Source organism: Ranitomeya variabilis, chromosome 8, assembly GCF_051348905.1.
Source record: "Ranitomeya variabilis isolate aRanVar5 chromosome 8, aRanVar5.hap1, whole genome shotgun sequence".
In the NCBI taxonomy this organism is placed as follows: Eukaryota; Metazoa; Chordata; class Amphibia; order Anura; family Dendrobatidae; genus Ranitomeya; species Ranitomeya variabilis.
Genome location: NC_135239.1, coordinates 157,570,215 through 157,589,992, shown reverse-complemented (window position 1 = coordinate 157,589,992; position 19,778 = coordinate 157,570,215). Strand labels below are relative to the sequence as shown.

At 46.1% G+C, this 19,778-nt stretch overlaps 1 protein-coding gene across 2 annotated transcripts in view; it reads right to left on the bottom strand.

Moving 5' to 3' along the window:
- Positions 1-1,301: 1,301 nt before the first annotated feature.
- FAM227A (family with sequence similarity 227 member A) overlaps positions 1,302-19,778 on the bottom strand; it is a 166,852-nt gene continuing 148,375 nt past the window's right edge. For both annotated transcript variants that reach the window (XM_077278628.1, XM_077278627.1), the window contains one exon: positions 1,302-2,805. The gene's annotated coding sequence lies outside the window, so the exon portion shown is untranslated. The remainder of the gene's footprint in view (positions 2,806-19,778) is intronic.

The window sequence follows — 19,778 nt, the reverse complement described above, 5'->3', positions numbered from 1 at the left end:
ATCCATGCCAGTGCCAAACTCCTGAGCCACCCAGAGGTAAAGGGGGGAAAAAAACCCACAACAAACTACAGAAAAAAAAATGGCTCAGCACTTTCCTTCCCTTCTTCTGAGATGCGATTAACTCATTGTTGGCCAGTTGTACTGTTGTGATCTGGTGGCCTAGGAGCAGCATGAGACGTACTCTGGAGAAGGTGGTACCTGTACTGACCGCAGACCCTGAACTTAACACCGCAACTAGAAGTAGCCGTGGAATGTACCTAACACTCCCTAGACATCTCGACACAGCCGGAGGACTAAATACCCCTAGAGATAGAAAAGGGAAAACTATCTTGCCTCAGAGAAAATCCCCAAAGGATAGGCAGCCCCCCACAAATATTGACTGTGAGAGGAGAGGGAAATAACATACGCAGACTGAAATCAGGATTTAGCAAAGGAGGCCGCTTCTAGCTAAATAGAAAGGATAGGACAGAGTACTATGCGGTCAGTATTAAAGCACTAAAAAATATCCACCACAGAAAATACAAAATCTCCACATCTAACTAAAGATATGGAGGGTATATCTGCATCTCCAGAGATACCGGCTTGGCTGAACAAATCCTTATACAGACCAAGCTGGACAAGACAAACATGAAAAAGAACTGAACAATAAGGCCCACAGCATGTGGACTGCAAAAAACAAGGCCAGAACTTAGCTTTGTTGAAATGAACAGCAGAGCAGGAGAGACCAAGCAGGGATGTGAATCCTCCAGGAACAATGGACAACTGGCACTGACTAAAGGGTCAAGCTAGACTAAATAGCCCAGTCAGAATTGCAGTAAGTGGACACACCTGATGAATGCTGCGATCCAAAGACAGCAGCACTACCACTTATAACCACCGGAGGGAGCCCAAGAGCAGAATTCACAACACACAGCCTATTTAAGCCTGTGATAAATGGCCTATGGCTGTATCAAAAGGAAAATACCTTATCTTGCTGTGATGATTCGGGGCAGTGACGCGGTGTACGACAAGCGGTGGACACCGCGTCACTGCCCCCACTCATCTCAGCAAGATAAGGTATTTTCCTTTTGATACAGCCATAGGCCATTCATCACAGGCTTATATAGCCTTCATGGATAACGGTGTCTATACCACATACCTACTCTCTATTTGCAGTTGGTTCACTGAGGAAGGTTTGATTAACTGAAACGTTTGTATGTATAATTTTTTATTACAACACGTGGATCATATTAAAATACAACTTATACAATTTCCTGTATGCCAAGTTTATTCTACCAGGAGGGTCATATGTCACATGCAAATCTCCAGTCCGATGATGCACTTCATACAGGCAGTTTTCTGGGATCAGAATATTAATATCATAAGCCATTAATTCCTTATTGGAGAAGGTTCAGCTCTTGTCATCTTCCCGATCAGCTTGAAGGGGCCACAATGATCTGCTCTTCTTATAAATACAGTGGCAACCAAAAGCAATGCTTTTTTTTTTTTAAAGTGTGATTACTTCTGTCTGGTTGTTGTGATGCCATTTTCCTGGTGATTTTAGTAAACCGGAAGCAAATGGTTGTCAGCTGTAAGAATGAAAATTGTGTTTGACGTTATTTTATCCCTTTATGTGTTAGTTTTCAATATTTGCTGGGCCAATTGTTTTGCATATTTTGCCATGGCACAATAATATTGGGGCAAGCATACTTTATACTGCAATAATTGTGAATGACCAGTACATCATCACGGAAGTAAAATATGCATAAGGGACCAATACGGACCAGCTGCCAAACAGTAGCAAATATAAAAAGACGAGGAACAAATAGCCATGAAGGTCCAATAAAAGATTATTTTATTTTAGTATACAATATTAAAAACATCAGACAGAAATAGGAAATATGGCACAAGAGAAGAGGGGCACACATGCGAAACCGGCCAAGTAAACCGGACCAGAACAGAAACCCATAAACCGATCACACACAGGGTTATACAATATTCGGGTAATTGCCCATGCTAGCTAGAGGCAGTGCACTTAATAAGAGCATGGGACCATCATAGGCAACATTACCACAATAATAACATATCAGCGTTGTTACATACCTAACACCCGTAGGACCGGCAAGTAGGAAGCGTGCCTGGATCCGACCCTGACGCGCGTTTCGGAGCAAGCTGCTCCTTCATCAGGGGGTAAGTATACCGACCATATAGTGTGCTTTATATACCGCAAAGGCGGAAGTGTGTAAAATAACAGACCGCCGCACCTGAACGCCAGACAGCACGAGCCGCATCCAACATGGCCGCCAGCACCAGAAACACGTGGGGCCCCACCTGATCACATGCCGGATGGAAAGCAGGAATGCTCCCACCGCCGAGCGCACAGGCGCATGCGCACACAGCTAGCCAGCAGTGACACTGCCATATTGCAATGGGGCAGAAATGGAAAAACATGAAAAATTACAAGAATAATAACACAATAAAATACACAAATGCCAGCATGAAAAAATCACCAATGTATGACTCCGATATAAATATTCATCACAGGGTAATAGGACTATATTATGGCAATATCTACAAAAATGCAATATAAACACTCCATACAAATACCAAAATTAGACATTAAATGTTGCACATGTGGAATAACAAAAACCCATGGTACATAATACCACTAATTGAACAAGCATAGCATATACATGGAAACAGCAGCATTACAATCACCACATAACAGTGCAAAAAAGGCCGATGGAGGATATTGACACGTAGAGATATTTGCTAGAAGAATTCTCTCACATCCATCAATACTCCAGTGTTCAAGATATCCGAGTACTACATAATATAAATAAAAAAACAGTAAACACACAGAAAACACACAAAATAAAATAAATAATAAAAACCAGGCCGTGGATCACGATACCCACATGATACGCAGCAAGGAGTGGATCACAAAAATGGGGCGAATGAAATGTTCTCATTCAACCCATACGGGTGAATGGTACGTAAGGTCCATATCCACCTTGTCTCCAATTGGGCAAGGCGTTTGGACAAAGCACCGCCCCTAATGTTAATATTAAGGAGATCTATACCCCTTACCCTCAGCAGTGCTGCATCACAAGAGTGGAAGTCCCTAAAATGCCTGGGCAATGTTTTAAGGGTAGTAACATCCGTGCATTCGGCCGCTGCCAAAATACCCAGAACATGTTCCCTCACTCTAACTTTAAACTGTCTTGTGGTCAAACCTGTTGTGAATTCTGCTCTTGGGCTCCCTCCGGTGGTTGTAAGTGGTAGCGCTGCTGTCTCTGAGTCGCAGCATTTGTCAGGTGTGTTCACTTTTTGCAATTCTGACTGGGCTATTCAGGGCTGCCACTAGAAATTTCGGGGCCCCATACTGGCAACATTTTCGGGGCCCCCTTGAGACTCCGCCCAGGCTCCACCCCAGCCCTGCCTCCACGCTCCACCCCTCGAACTGTCCACAGTCCCACCGCTCTCTCTTGGAAAAACTCCACTTCTCACCAATCACACATTGAGGGTACGTGTCCACCTTCAGGATGGCCGGCGGTTGCTGCGTCGGAGCGGCAAACCCGCTCGGCGCTAAGCCCCGCCCCCTACTGTGACGCGATGATGCCGGATGTGTTCATTGCACACATCCGGGATCATCGCACCCCACACATAGGGCCCTGTGTTATAGCTTGCGGCGGCGCAGCTGCCGCAAGGAACACGGACATGCTGCGATCTTAAAAGAAGCGCCGTATGTCCGGAGTCGCAGGGCCGCCGGGTGCGTGTTACCACACATAGTGGAGACGGGATTTCATAAAATCCCCTTCACTATGCTGGAACATCTGGACGCTGCGTGTTTGACGCTGTGGCCCCACGCACCGTCAAACACGCAGCGTTTACTTAACGTGGACACATACCCTAACAGTTCCCATCACCAGATCACACATATAGCCGGCAGCTTTTGTTTTGGCCAAAAGATTTTGTAAGCCGCCACCATAACACGGTAGACTCTTTTGGTGAGGCCCTACTCTGCTGTAACCTATTAAATATTTGTTAAAATATGCAAAACAATTTAGGTATATTTTTATTTATTTTTCAATTTTTAAAATGACCAATAATATCACATAAAAAACAAATACCGCTACACCATGACCAGATGACATATTACCACCACAGTGATCGAATAATATCACATACAAAGAACAAATACCGCTACACCATGACCAGACCGCATATTACCACCACAGTGATCGAATAATATCACATACAAAGAACAAATACCGCTACACCATGACCAGATGACATATTACCACCACAGTGATCGAATAATATCACATACAAGGGACAAATACCGCAACACCATGTCCAGACCACATATTACCACCACATAGTGACTGAATACTACAATTCTGATCAGTAATAAAAAAAAGCACCACACTATCACCATAAGGCCGGAGACACACTGGTGCGAGATATGGCCGAGTCTCGCTGGTTAAAAGCAAGCTGTGGCACCGGCACTCCGGAGCGGAGCGTGCAGCTCCATGTATTGCTATGCAGCTGCACGCTCCGCTCCGGAGTGCAGGTGCCACAGCTTGCTTTTAACCAGCGAGACTCGGCCGTATCTCGCACCAGTGTGACCCCGGCCTAAGTGCCATTATACACAGGAGAGCTGTACTTAGTATGCAGTGTCTGTGTACAGATAATACAGTGATCACTAGTGAAATTATACACAGGAGCTCTGTATATAGTATACAGTGTATAGTGTCAGTGTACAGGTAACACTGACTTACCAGTGACGTCTCTAGGTGAAGTCCTTCATCTTTCATCCAGCACAGACCGCCATCATGTCTTCCAGCCAGGACTCGTCTCTGCAGGAAATAACAGAGTTATCTCGAGCTCCGCTTGTAGAACACATTACTTAATTTTTCCCAACTTCTACATTACACCGCATAAAGAAAAAGAGGCGACATAGTGTCACTCTACACAGTAACAGGACCGCCCCCTCATTTAAAACAGTGTCCTCAAAAAATAAATACATCACTGCAGTAATAATATCCCTTAATTAGTCCCTATGGTAATAATATTCGCCATCCTGGCCCCGTGTATCTCATTCCTGGCGTCAGCCATATGTTCTCCCATCCTGCCCTCATGAGTATCCTTTCTGCACCATATGATCTCCCCATCCTGCCCCATCTGTCTCCATCATATCCATCCTGCCCCATGATCCTGCACGATCTGTCTCCAATTCTGCCCCCAGTGTCTCCAATCATGCCCCATCTGTCTCCAGTTATGCCCCCATGTCTTTCATCATACCCCATATCTCCATTCTGCCCGTGTCCAGCATCATTCATAGCCCCTGTGTCCAGCATCATTCATAGCCCCTGTGTCCAGCATCATTCATAGCCCCTGTGTCCAGCATCATTCATAGCCCCTGTGTCCAGCATCATTCAGCCCCTGTGTCCAGCATCATTCATAGCCCCTGTGTCCAGCATCATTCATAGCCCCCGTGTCCAGCATCATTCATAGCCCCCGTGTCCAGCATCATTCATAGCCCCCGTGTCCAGCATCATTCATAGCCCCCGTGTCCAGCATCATTCATAGCCCCCGTGTCCAGCATCTCTGCCCCCGTGTCCAGCGTCTCTGCCCCCGTGTCCAGCATCTCTGCCCCCGTGTCCAGCAGGGACACAAGGATACGGACGCAAGGATACTTTATATGTGTACCACCTCCACCTGTGCCTTGTTGGAATGTGCAGCAAACAAACCCCCCCCCCTCATTGAATCCATGCAGGCAGCAAACCAACACCCCCCCCCCCCGGGCCCTGTTTGAATCCATGCAGGCAGGCAGCAAACAAACCTCCCCACCCCCAGGCCCTGTTTGAATCCGACCCCCCCGTGCAGGCAGGCAGCAAATAAACCCCCCCAAACAGGGGTGGGGGGGGGGTTATTTGCTGCCTGCCTCAGCCTGCACCACGGGTCGGATTCAAACAGGGCCCGGGGGTGAGGGCCCGGGGGTGTTTATTTGCTGCCTGCCTGCACGGGGGGTCTGATTCAAACAGGGCCCGGGGGTGGGGGCCCGGGGGGGTTATTTGCTGCCTGCCTGCACGGGGGGTCTGATTCAAACAGGGCCCGGGGGTGGGGGCCCGGGGGGGTTTATTTGCTGCTTGCCTGCATGGGGGGTCTGATTCAAACAGGGCCTGGGGGTGAGGGCCCGGGGGTGGGGGCTCGGGGGGGTTTATTTGCTGCCTGCCTGCACGGGGAGTCTGATTCAAACAGGGCTCGGGGTGGGGGCCCCCGGGCCCTGTTTGAATCAGACCCCCGTGCAGGCAGGCAGCAAATAAACCCCCCCCCGGGCCCCCACCCCCGGGCCCTCACCCCCGGGCCCTGTTTGCATCCGGAGTCCGGACGGACGGTACTAACCCTGCTCGCCCGCTGCCGGCTCCACTCGTCTGGTCCGGTCTGCAGGGCAGCTCCAGCATCCTGCATGTCCTCGGTCCTCTCATCGTGCGGTGGTCCCCTGCTGCCGCCGGCCTGCCTCTTCTGCTCCGCCGTCTGCTCCACCGCCGTCCGCAGCAGGCACGTGGCACACCGCACGCTGCTCTGCTCCGGAATGAGGAAGTGGAGCAGGGCAGCGTGTGACGTCACACGCCCATGATGCACCGGGCCCCTTAAAGCTACAGCGCTCATTTAGCCTGCATTTACACACGCCAGACGCGGAGACGCCAGCCCACAGGTAGTTAATCGGCTCAATGGCAGCGCAGCAGCTGCAGCAGCATGAATAAAATGTCAGAGGGGGCCCGAGCAGAGCGCGGACCGGGTTGTCAGCGTGCTCGGGCGGCGGGCCCCCCTTTTTGCTCCTCATCTCCGGGCCCCATACAGCAGTGATGCCTGTCATGCCCTGATGGCGGCCCTGGGGCTATTTAGTCTTGCTTGACCCTTTAGTCAGTGCCAGTTGTCCATTGTTCCTGGAGGATTCACATCCTTTCCTGGTCTCTCCTGCTTTGCTGTTCATTTCAACAAAGATAAGTTCTGGCCTTGATTTTTGCAGTCCACATGCTGTGGCCTTATTGTTCAGTTCTTTTCCATGTTTTTGTCTTGTCCAGCTTGGTCTGTATAAGGATTTGTTTAGCCAAGCAGGTATCTCTGGAGATGCAGATATACCCTCCATATCTTTAGTTAGCTGTGGAGATTTTGTATTTTCTGTGGTGGATATTTTTTAGTGCTTTAATACTGACCGCATAGTACTCTGTCCTATCCTTTCTATTTAGCTAGAAGTGGCCTCCTTTGCTAAATTCTGATTTCAGTCTGTGTATGTTTTTCCCTCTCCTCTCACAGTCAATATTTGTGGGGGGCTGTCTATCCTTTGGGGATTTTCTCTGAGGCAAGATAGTTTTCCCTTTTCTATCTCTAGGGGTAATTAGTCCTCCGGCTGTGTCGAGATGTCTAGGGAGTGTTAGGTACATTCCACGGCTACTTCTAGTTGCGGTGTTAAGTTCAGGGTCTGCGGTCAGTACAGGTACCACCTTCTCCAGAGTACTTCTCATGCTGCTCTTAGGCCACCAGATCATAACACAAACTAACATAAATAAGCCCACAAGGACAGGTGGCGTAATATATCACGTACCTAGAGGTACATGATATATATTTTTTAATGATGTAATTCTTAGTGCCATCAGAGTTAGAGAAGGAGGAGCACCGCTCAATGTTCGGGCAGGCAATACATTTGCCACAGGGGGTACATCCACTCCGTGCGGCAGCACTGCTGAGGAATGTAGTTACTGGCTGGCTGAGGAATGTAGTTACTGGCTGACCAACGTAGTGACTGTGAGTAAGCTGATCCCTAAGGTTTCTAGCCCTCCGGAACGTAAGTGACGGACCGGCCGGAAGAAACTTATTTAGAATTGGGTCAGCTTGTAGAATTGGCCAAGCTCTCTTCATAGCTGCCCGCATACAAATATGTTGGGGATGGAGAGAAGTAATAAATCTTATCTGATTATTCGTCGTGGGTCTTGTCTTGGCCCTCCCATAGAGAAAGGCATCCCCGTCAGAATATTTTGCACGATGGTACGCTTTTTTTAAAATACGCCCACTATATCCCCTTGAGAGGAAGCGTAGTCTTAACTCTTTGGCACGGGCTTCAAAATCTTCTTCGCTGGAACACATACGTCTAAGGCGTAAAAATTGACCGACCGGGATAGCCCTAATCATATGGGAAGGATGACATGATGAGGAATGCAGGAGGGTATTGGTAGCCGTAGGCTTCCTAAAAATGTCCGTTTGAAGCATACCCCCCGCATCCTTACAGATCGTGACATCCAGGAAGTCAATCTTCCTCAAATCCCAGACAGGGGTGAGGCGTATATTCAGCTCATTGTTGTTCAAAGTGGAGATGAATTGCGCAAGGACGATGGAGGTGCCCTGCCAGACAAAGAAGATATCGTCGATATAGCGTGCCCATAAAAGAACACGCTCAATCGACCCCTGTTTGTCGGACAGGAATAGGTCCCTCTCCCACAGACCCAGGAACAGATTCGCATAGGAGGGCACAAAGGCCGCCCCCATGGCTGTCCCCTGGATCTGCAGGTAAAAGGAACCCTTAAACACAAAAAAGTTGTGTGTGAGAATGAACTCAAGTAGCTCCAGGATGAGATCCCTCAGCGGTAAAGCAAGAGTAGAAGAATCAAGGAAAAACCGAACCGCTTTAATACCGCCCTGATGTCTAATGTTAGTGTAGAGGGATTCAACATCCACGGAAGCTAAAAGAGTATCACTCTCAAAGCACAGTCCATCGATCCTGCGCAAGAAATCCCCGGTATCCTTGAGAAAGGACGGCAGGGAGGACACAAGTGGCTGCAAATAATAGTCAATCCATCCGTTGACACGTTCAAGAAAATTCCCCCTCCCAGACACGATAGGTCGACCGGGTGGCACCAATGAGTCCTTGTGTATTTTCGGTAGAAGGTAAAGGGTAGGAATGGTGGGCTCCTTTACCAGAAGTGCCGAGGCCAGATCTTTGGTGACAACATCATTGTCTAAGGCCCTCTTAATGATGGATTCTAATTTAGAGACAAATGCAGAGAGGGGATTATAGGTTAATTTCCTATAACACGTGGTGTTATTGAGTTGTTTAAACGCTTCCCTCTCATACATCTGTTTTGGCCAGACAACGATGTTGCCACCTTTGTCGGCCGGCTTAAGCACTATATCCGGCAGTTCTTGGAGGAACCTCAACTGTATCCTCTCCTCCTTTGTTAAATTATCCGTACCACGAAATTTAGGGATACTTAGAAACTCATTGGATACCACCCAGACGAACAAATCGATGCTGGGACAGGACGAAAAAGGGGGAAACCTGGTGGAACGCAGACGGATGGATGGTTGAATCTTACCTCCTGCATTAGTATGCTCCTCGGACAATTCCTCCAAGACTCTTACTGCCTCTTGTTCCTCCTCTGTTGGAAAAAGTTTGTAAAATTCATCGTTATAGTAATACCTTTTGAACAACAATGACCTGGCGAAAATATGCAAATCCTTAATAGCCCCAAAGGTATCAAACCCTGGTGTGGGAGAGAAAGAAAGACCCCTACCCAAAAGCGATAAATCAGATGCAGTGAGTTTATGATCACTAAGATTTATTACCTTATTATCACGCCTATTTGTAGAGGATCCACCAAGTGGTGCTCTTTTATACGGATGGTAGGCGTGATCCCTTAATCTGTGGGAGTCTCCATATGAAGAAATTGAAACTGAGGAGGTATCTGATTGTCCACTAGTTGATGTAATAGAATTATTCGATGAAGCCCTATGGAGATCCGAATTAGTTTTCTTCCTCCAAAGATATACTTTCTTGTTCTGATAGTCTTTGAGGTCTCTGTTCAATTTTGATGTATGACTATCCTGTATTCTTTTGACACATTGATCCATAGTTTTGTCTAATTCGGATTCAAATTGCATCAACTTCTCCCCTGAACATCCCTTTTTCATCTCTATTTGGGCACTATCAATCATTTTGTCAAGTTCTGCAATATCAGTAGAATTCATATTAATTAGTAGTTGCAGAAGAGTCATAGAGCATATATTGCATGCTTCCTCCCATTTGCCAATAAACGGTTCATCATCAACTACAAATGTTGGTACAGCTCTCACTCGTAATCCACGTGGAATCATATTGGAAGCAACATATTTTTCCAATAGAGACCGATTCCACCATCGACGTGACCTTTTCAGCAGATACGTTTTCATCTGCATACATTGTTGGTCCCAAGTATGATCAACACCTTGCTGCGCATCAACTCCCCCTGCACCAAAAACCTGATCCAGCTGGTTGAGCCAGACTTTCTCTCTCGCTCTCGCTATTTTGCTATGGGTAGTCGAATGTTGCCTAAAGTTTAGTTTTTTATTTGTGTGTTTTTCGGTTAAAACATCGCAAAGACAAATTTATCACCAGATGTCAGGAACATTATTATTCTGAGAGGGAAGTCAAAAAAGCCAAAAAAAAAAAGGTAGCTATGGAATTCAAGTGATCTCAGAGTCAAATGTCACTTATAATAAAGAAAGAAAAAGGTTATGGAACAGATGACAAACCTAGAAGTGGATGAGCATGGAAAACTTCCTCCAAAGTTGATCACATTATTAAGAAAAAGTGTCTGATGTCCATAAAAGTACTGTAAAGATATTGCACGAAATGAACAAAAAATATGGGGTCAAGGAAGTCGCCAAACTGTGGCGCGTCGGTCAAGAGCAATAGGGTTGAATGCACCAGCTCCAGTCAAATAGTCTTTTATTAAGATTGGTGTAAGCAATGCCAGTCTTGACCATCATTCCCGGGGTAGGCAATGGCGAATCCTCGCAGCGCCCAGTGTGTGTGCTTGAAGGATTCACAAGTCTGCGGACACAGAGTGATTGCAGTCTTTTTCTTTTAGACCAGACAACTTATTTAGGGTCTGTGGACACGTTGCGGATTTGACGCTGCGGATTCGCAGCAGTTTTCGATGCGTTGTACAGTACCATGTAAACCTATGGAAAACTAAATCCGCAGTGCACATCCTGTGGAAAATACTGCGCAGACATGCTGCGGTTTATTTTCCGCAGCATGTCAATTCTTTGTGTGGATTCCGCAGCGTTTTAAACCTGTTCCATAATTGGAAACCGCGGGTGTCAAGACGCATGTGAAATCTGCACAAAAACTGCAGTAAATCCGCAGGGCGTTATACCTGCGGATTTTTCAGAATCTGCGCGGAAAAATCCGCACACAAATCCGCAGCGTGTGCACATACCCTTATTGTATTGAGAATTTAGTTGGAATGTGCAAATTGCATACTTTTGGTCACATGACTTCCCACTCGCACTGTGCACTGCGAGCATCACAACCTGGCTTCTCTGAAGATTTCCATGGAGCCAGGCGGCCAACGGGTCCCAACCCTGGCTTTCTCCAGCCGTATCCATGGTTCACTATAATCAGTGGAGCAGATCTGTATTCTTCCAACTGGAGCTGAAAAGCCCTAGGTTGTATCCTGTAGAATGATAGATCCGTGTCCCTAGTGATGGTGCCATGATGAATTGGCTGCGGTCCTCTCTCTGGTCCGTTGGGTGTTAGGATGTCTTGGCAGACCCTGTCTGACTCTCTTTACAGAGGTATATAACCTATTTTTAATTTTCCCAGTGTCCTTCAGCCTTACAGATGACCAAGTCGCCTTGTTTGATTATGTAACCTATTTGCATAGATCTTCCTCGTCTGTTTTAAAAATCAACAAACTATCTGGGCTAGACGATGTATAATTAGCATATCAGTAGACCTCCCTATTCATCAAGGATAAGAGCACACTATGTTATATCAAATATCAGCTTACAAATTAATATTACAGGCTTACAAAAACAAAAGTCTGTTTTGTTGACCCACCAGAAATCAACACAGTGGGTACGGAAAATATTCAGTCCCCTTTAAATTTTCACTCTTTGTTTCATTGCAGCCGTTTGATAAATTGAAAAAAGTTCATTTCTTTTCTCATTAATGTACACTCTGCACCCCAATTTGAGTGAAAAATACAGAACCTTAATTTTTTTTTTTTTTTTTTTTTAAAGACAGAGGTCCATCAAGTTCAAACTTTCCCCACCAATTATACATTATGACACTAAATTAACTATAAGCCATAATGTTATATGTACTGAGGAAATCATCCAGTCCTGTTTTAAAAGCTGTTATAGTATCTGCTATTACTACCTCTTGTGTTCGGCATTCCACAGTCTGACTGCTCTAACTGTAAAGAACCCTTTCCCGTTTAGCTGCTGGATTCGCCTTTCTTCCACTGGTAATGAGTGCCCCTGGTCCTTAGTATGGTCTTTGGATGGAATAAGTCATGTGCCAGTGTTTTGTACTGACCACACATTTATACATGTAAATGAGATCCCTTCTGAGGCGTCTTTTTTTTTTTAAGCCTAACAAGCTCAACTTTTCCAACCTTTCATCATATAAGAGGCCTTCCATCCCTTGTAATAATCTAGTTTCTGCCTTTGAACGGACTCTAACTTCAGAATATCATTTTTAAAATGTGGAGCCCAAAATTGGATCCCATATTCTAGATGTGGCCTAACCAGCGATTTATACCTTGGGATCATGGTATTTTATCTCTTTTTATACACCCTAAAATCTTGTCTGCTTGACATTGAGTACTGTTGCTGAGCTGACTTGTAACCAGATCCATGTTTTGAACACTACTGTTTAAAGGGCCACTGTCACCCCCTCCAGCCGTTATAAACTAAAAGAGCCACTTTGTGCAGCAATAATGCTGCATTCTAACAAGGTGGCTCTTTTAGTTTTTGGTGCATGTATTCCCAAAATAAAGCGTTTTATAACTTCTCCATGTGAAAACAGCGCGGAGGGGGCGGCGCCCGGCGCCCCTGAAGATTTGAGTGACGGCAGTGTGGCGTTTCAAGCAGGGGGGTGAGGACCTGCCTCCCTGGCGAAAGACAGGTATTTTGGAGAAGTTATAAAAGGCTTTATTTTGGGAATACATGCACCAAAAACTAAAAGAGCCACCTTGTTAGAATGCAGCATTACTGCTGCACAAGGTGGCTCTTTTAGTTTATAACGGCTGGAGGGGGTGACAGTGGCCCTTTAATCCCTTCATGCCACAGCCCATTTTTGTTTTTGCATTTCTGTTTTTTGCTCACCTGCTTCCCAGAGCCATAGCTTATTTATTTTTCTGTCAATATGCCATGTGAGGGCTTGTTTTTTGCAGGACGAGTTGTACTCTTAAAGGACACCATTGGTTTAACCATGTACCATGTATGATGGTTTACTGGAAAACAGGAACAAAATCCAAGTGTGGTGAAATTACAAAAAAAGTGCAATTCCACAACTGTTTTTTGGGTTTTTATTTTACCATGTTCACCAAGTGCTAAAACTGACATGTCATTATGATTCTTCGGGTCATTATGAGTTTATAGATGCCAAACATGTCTTGGTTCTTTTTTATTTAAGTGGTGAAAAAAAAATCCAAAGTTTATAAAAATTAAAAAAAATTGTGTAATTTTTTAAGACCCGTATCATCTCCCATTTTTCAGGATCTAAGGCTGGGTGAGGGCTTATTTTTTGTGTGCCGGGCTGATATTTTTATTTATATAATTTTGTTGTAGATACGATCTTTTGATCTCCCGTTACTGCATTTTAATGCCATGTTGCAGCAACCAAATAAACTTAACTCTGGCGTTTTGACTTTTTTTTTTTTCTCTACGCCGTTTACGGATTGGATTAATTATTTTACATCTTGATAGATCAGGCGATTCTGAACCCGGCGATACCAAATATGTGTTTTTTTATTTTATTTTGAATGGGGGGGGGGTGATTTGAACTTTTATATATATATTTTTTCCTTTTAATATTTTTAAAAACACCAGCAGATGACATGGCTGTCCAGACTATTACTGATTGTGGAAACTTCACTCTAGACCCCAAGCAGTTTGGATTGTGTTCTTCGTCACTCTTCCTCCAGACTCTCAGACCTTGATTTCCAAATGAAATGCAAAGTGTACTTTCATCTGAAAACACCTTGGACCACTGAGCAATAGTCCAGTTCTTTTTCTCCTTGGCCCAGGTAAGACGCTTCTGACATTGTCTATTGGTCATGAGTGGCTTGACACAAGGAATGCGACACTTGTAGCCCATGTCCTGGATACGTCTGTGTGTGGTGGCTCTTGAAGCAATGACTCCCAGCAGCAGTCCACTCCTTGTGAATATGCCCCAAATGTTTGAATGGACTTTTTTTAACTCCTTTGAAGGCTGCAGTTATCCCGGTTGCTTGTGCACCTTTTTCTACCACACTTTTGCATTCCACTCAACTTTCCATTAATATGCTTAGATACAGCACTCTGTGAACAGCCAGCTTCTTTAGCAACAACCTTTTGTGGCTTATCTTCCTTGTGGAGTGTGTCAATGACTGCCTTCTGGACATCTGTCAAGTTAGCAGTCTTCTCCATGATTGTGGAGCCTACTGAAACAGACTAAGGGACCTTTTTAAACGCTTAGGAAGCCTTTGCAGGTGTTTTTTGATAATTATTCTAATTTACTGAGATAATGACTTTTGGGTTTTCATTGGCTGTAAGCCATAATCATCAACATTAACAGAAATAAACACTAGAAATAGATCACTCTGTAATGACTATATAATATGAGTTTCACTTTTTGTATTGAAGAACTGAAATAAACTAAGTTTTTGATGATATTCTAATTTAGTGAGAAGCACCTGTATATAACATTGCTCTATTACTTTGAAAACTAGCTTTAAATTACATAGAGAATTAAAGTATGTAAAAGCTGATGTTAAAAGTGCATTGCATACAAATTAAATACGCATGTCATACAGATATTAGGTGAGGAAAATAAATCACACACTCACATAGCACTCTCATAACATAAGTTGAACCATACGGATTCCACTCGTCTAACTTTTCAGAAGCAACATCGGAGCTATATTTTATACGCTAATGTGAGCGAGCCCTAATAGTGATGTCAGTGGCGTATCCAGGGGGGGCAGCCGGGGCATTTGCCCCGGGCGCAGCCGACAGGGGGGTGCCAGCGGGCCGCCTGATGATGCGGCGGTCCAAGGAGGCTCCTCGTCGGCGGCATTCTGCCGCCCCCTCACTGCGATTATAGTCCCGTTCTCTGAGCCGGCTGTCAAATTGACAGCCGGCTCAGAGAAAGTGCTGCGCATGGAATCCCAAGTGTCAGCAGCGTAACTACCGTGGTCGCAGGTGGGACTGCACTTGTCCCGAAGCAGAGCCCCTCCACCGCAGAGAGCCGCACACCACAACTATGGCTGCTGCTGCTCTGTGCGCACAGGACCTAGGATGAGGTCACAGGAGGGGAGGAGTCAGAGTCACATGATCGGGACGGGAGGACCTCTGTGTAGTGCAGGACTCTGCTGGTTTTCATGGTGCTGGACGAGGGTAAGGTTTTGTGTGGGGTCAGGAGTGGTTTGTGTGGATGTAGCAGAGCCGTGTGTGTATGAGGTGTACAGAGCGGAGCCGTGTGTGCAAGGTGTATGGAGCGGAGCCGTGTGTGTACGGAGCAGAGCCGTGTGTGTACGAGGTGTACAGAGCGGAGCCGTGTGTGCAAGGTGTATGGAGCGGAGCTGGCTGTGTACGAGGTGTACAGAGCGGAGCCGTGTGTGCAAGGTGTATGGAGCGGAGCTGGGTGTGTACGAGGTGTTCGGAGCGGAGCCGTGTGTGCAAGGTGTATGGAGCGGAGCTGGGTGTGCGGAGCGGAAGCCGTGTGTGCAAGGTGTATGGAGCGGAGCTGGCTGTGTACGAGGTGTACAGAGCGGAGCCGTATGTGCAAGGTGTATGGAGCGGAGCTGGGTGTGTACGAGGTGTGCGGAGCGGAAGCCGTGTGTGCAAGGTGTATGGAGCGGAGCTGGGTGTGTACGAGGTGTACAGAGCGGAGCCGTGTGTGCAAGGTGTATGGAGCGGAGCTGGGTGTGTACGAGGTGTGCGGTGCGGAAGCCGTGTGTGCAAGGTGTATGGAGCGGAGCTGGGTATGTACGAGGTGTACGGAGCGGAGCCGTGTGTGCAAGGTGTACGGAGCTCAGCCGCGTGTGTAGGAGTAACTAGGTGTGGCCATTATACTGTACGCAATATGTGTGTGTGTGTTTGTGCGTGCATGCGTAGCACTGCGGGTGAATGTGCAGAGAGGTAAATGGTTTTGTGTGAGTGTGTACGGGGAGGAGAGGCGAGGGCAATGATGGGGCTGACGGGGAGAGTGCAATAATTGGGATGGAGGGAGAGGAGGAAATGATGGATGTGGTGGAATAGGCAATGATGGGGGGAGGAAATGATGGAGGTGGTGGAATGGGCAATGATGGTGGTGGGGGAGAATGCAATGATGGTGGGGAGGAGGAAATCATGGAGGTGGTGGAAAGGGCAATAATGAGGGGGGGAAGAAATTATGGACGTGGTAGAATGGACAAGGATCATGGTGGTGAAAAGCACACTAATGATATTGGAGGGGGAGAAAATGATGGAGGTGGTAGAATGGGCAAGTATGGTGATGGCGGCGGAAAGAACAATGATGATCGTGGTGGAAAGGGCAATGATGGGGATGGTGGGGGAAGAGAAAATGATGGATATGGTGGAAAAGACAAAGGAGGAAATGATTGAGGTGGTGGAATGGGAAATTATGGGGTGGTGGGGGAGAAAGCAATGATAGTGGTGGTGGAGAAGGCAAAGATGGAGGTGGTGAAGAGAGCAAAGATGGGGTGGGGTAGAGGAAAATAATAGGCATATATGAGGAAACAGTACAGGAGAATGGGGGGCATGTATGGGCAATGGGGGGCATGTATGAGGAAACAGTACAGGGGGATGGGTGCAGACAGTATGGGGAGCGAATGGGGGAATGTATGCGGGCACAGTATGAGTAGCGATGTGAAAAATGCATGTTTACAAAGTACGGGGAGTGAGGGTGATGGGATGTGTGCAGACACAATGGGGAGTCAGGTGAGCAGGCAGTATAGAAAGTGAGGGGGTAAATATATGAGGAGACAGTATGGTGAACAGGAGGGATGTGAGAGGAGACAGTATGAGGAGGGAGGGGAATAGTGTGAGGAGACAGTATGGGGGGAGAAAAGTGATTGGGCATAGAAAAGAACCTGAGTAGTGGGGGCGTAGCATGGAGGGACAGTGTAAGGGCACAGCCTGGAGGGGACAGTATACCAAGGAGGGGGAGTGTGATGAGAGAGTACAGTATAAATACTGGGCCCTATAGGGGGGACACAGTGTGAGAGGACAGTGTGAAGAGGGGTCCGGTATGGAAAGGAGAGGTCAGTGTGAAGAGCATGTACCATAAGAGGGACAGTGTGGGGGTCATATTTTATGCAGACAATATAGCGAGGGGCAATTTTTTATTCAGGAGCATTATAATGACACTTGTATCTTTAAAGGGAACCTGTCACCCCGTTTTTTCCATATGAGATAAAAATACCGTTAAATAGGGCCTGAGCTGTCATTACAATAGTGTATTTTGTGGACCCTGATTCCCCACCTGTGCTGCCGAAATACGTTACCAAAGTCGCCGTTTTCGCCTGTCAATCAGGCTGGTCTAGTCGGATGGGCTTGGTGACATCGCTGTTCCTTCCCCCAGATCTTGCTTATTTTTCCGTTGGTGGCGTAGTGGTTTGCGCATGCCCAAGGCCCGAATCCACTTCATAGGTGTGGAAAAAGAGCGCAATCTACTCTATTCCCCTGGTGATCGGTGGGGGCGGCCATCTTCCTGTGGCCGCGCGTGCGCAGATGGAGCGCTCTGCTGCCCGGGGCTTCAGGAAAATGGCCGCGGGATGCCGCGCGTGCGCAGATGGAGATCGCGGCGGCCATTTTCCTGAAGCCGAGATGCAAACTCTGCTTCAGGAAAATGGCTTCTCTTCCTGCTTCTCTCAGTTTTTCACTGAATATTGAGAGCATTAAGGAGAGCGGCTCGTGGGTACATGACTAAGTGTGCAAATCGCATATGTCCTGGGGGGGGGGCCGCCAAAATGAATTCTTGCCCCGGGTGCCAGAAACCCTAGATACGCCTCCGAGTGATGTCCTATCTGAGATGGGGTAATTACCCTCATTTTTGCCATTTTTAATCTCCTTTCCCCTAAATTCTCATACTTATTTTCTTTCTTACCACAGTAAATCCCTTTAATATTGGAGACAACTAACAAATACCCCAAGCATACTGTTGATTTTGCTGGTAGCAGCCATAATCAGAAGGCCATTTTGCTATGTACTGAAAGTTAGCAGGACAATAAAATAGTAATTTATACAGTAATATATGTTTTATTTTTATGAACAAAAAAAAACACATTAATAAGCAAGTGTGTAATGAGTTATCTGAAATTGCAAACAATGTTGCATAAATCCATGAATACAGACATTAGGGATGATAGCTTATCACTTCATTTGCCATCCCTTGTATACATTTTGTGTAAATGTTATGTATTGAGAGAGGTGATGGCTGCTTCATGATTGTTCACAATAATCTGCAATGTGACAGTACCAATAAGCAACAAAAACTGTGTGCAAGATAAATCATTTAGGCTCTGATTCAGACATGTTGGAATTGCTGCTGATTTGCAGTGCAGATTCCGCTGAAATATACAGTACAATACAAATTAATGGATTTCCAAAAATTCATCTACTTGTAGCAAAAAATCTGCATGAAAATGAGAGCTTGTTGCAAGTTTTAAGATCCTCAGAATGTGCAATTTTTAGCACAGTAAATCTGCAGAAGAATTGGCAAAGTAAATCTACTGTGAAAAAGCAAATCAGCAAAGTGTTGATATTTGCTTGCATGCCATACAAGGATATGGTGATACCAGTCTGAGCACTGGAGCTGAGTCTACTACAGCAATGATGTTTAACGAACTTCACAACTTCTACCAAATGTTTTAGGCTTTGTTCACAAGTTGCGGCTATGAAGTGGAAAAAAAATGCACCTTGGTCTCAGTGTGTAAACGCTGCCTTAAAGGGAACCCATCAGCATATTGTTGCTGCTCGAACTATAGGCAGCTTGAATCATTGACGGTCTCTGTTATTACAGCTTTGCATATTTCACTCTGAAAAACTTTGACATTCAGAAAAAATATACTTTAAAATGCGGTCTGGGAACGATGTGACAAGTATGGCAAGTCCAAGAAGCAGGTGTCCGGCTGCTTCTCTCAGGTTTAGCTGATTGGTCTCTCATTTTAGGTGTGATCCTGGCAGAATGAATTGGTTGACAGGTTCACTTTAAGGCTATGTTCACACCTTCAGTATTTGGTCAGTATTTCAAAACCATATTTGCAAGCCAAAAATGCAGAAGTGGTGACATGTTTCTTTTGTACTTTTCCTCTGATTGCTACTCTCCTAGTTTTGGCTTACAAATACTGAAGTAAAATACTGAACACCTACTGATAGTGTGAACGTAGCATAAGGTAATCTGTCAGCAGGATTTCACCCCCTAAAACTATTTGAATGTACATGTAGCTCTTGCAAACACAAGTTCGGCCATACTTTTACTAAAGGTACCTTCACACGAAACGACGCTACAGCGATAGCGACAACGATGCCGATCGCTGCAGCGTCGCTGTTTGATCGCTGGAGAGCTGTCACACAGACCGCTCTCCAGCGACCAACGATGCCGAGGTCCCCGGGTAACCAGGGAAAACATCGGGTTGCTAAGCGCAGGGCCGCGCTTAGTAACCCGATGTTTACCCTGGTTACCAGCGTAAAATGTAAAAAAAACCAAACAGTACATACTTACATTCGCGTCCCCCGGCGTCCGCTTCCTGCACTGA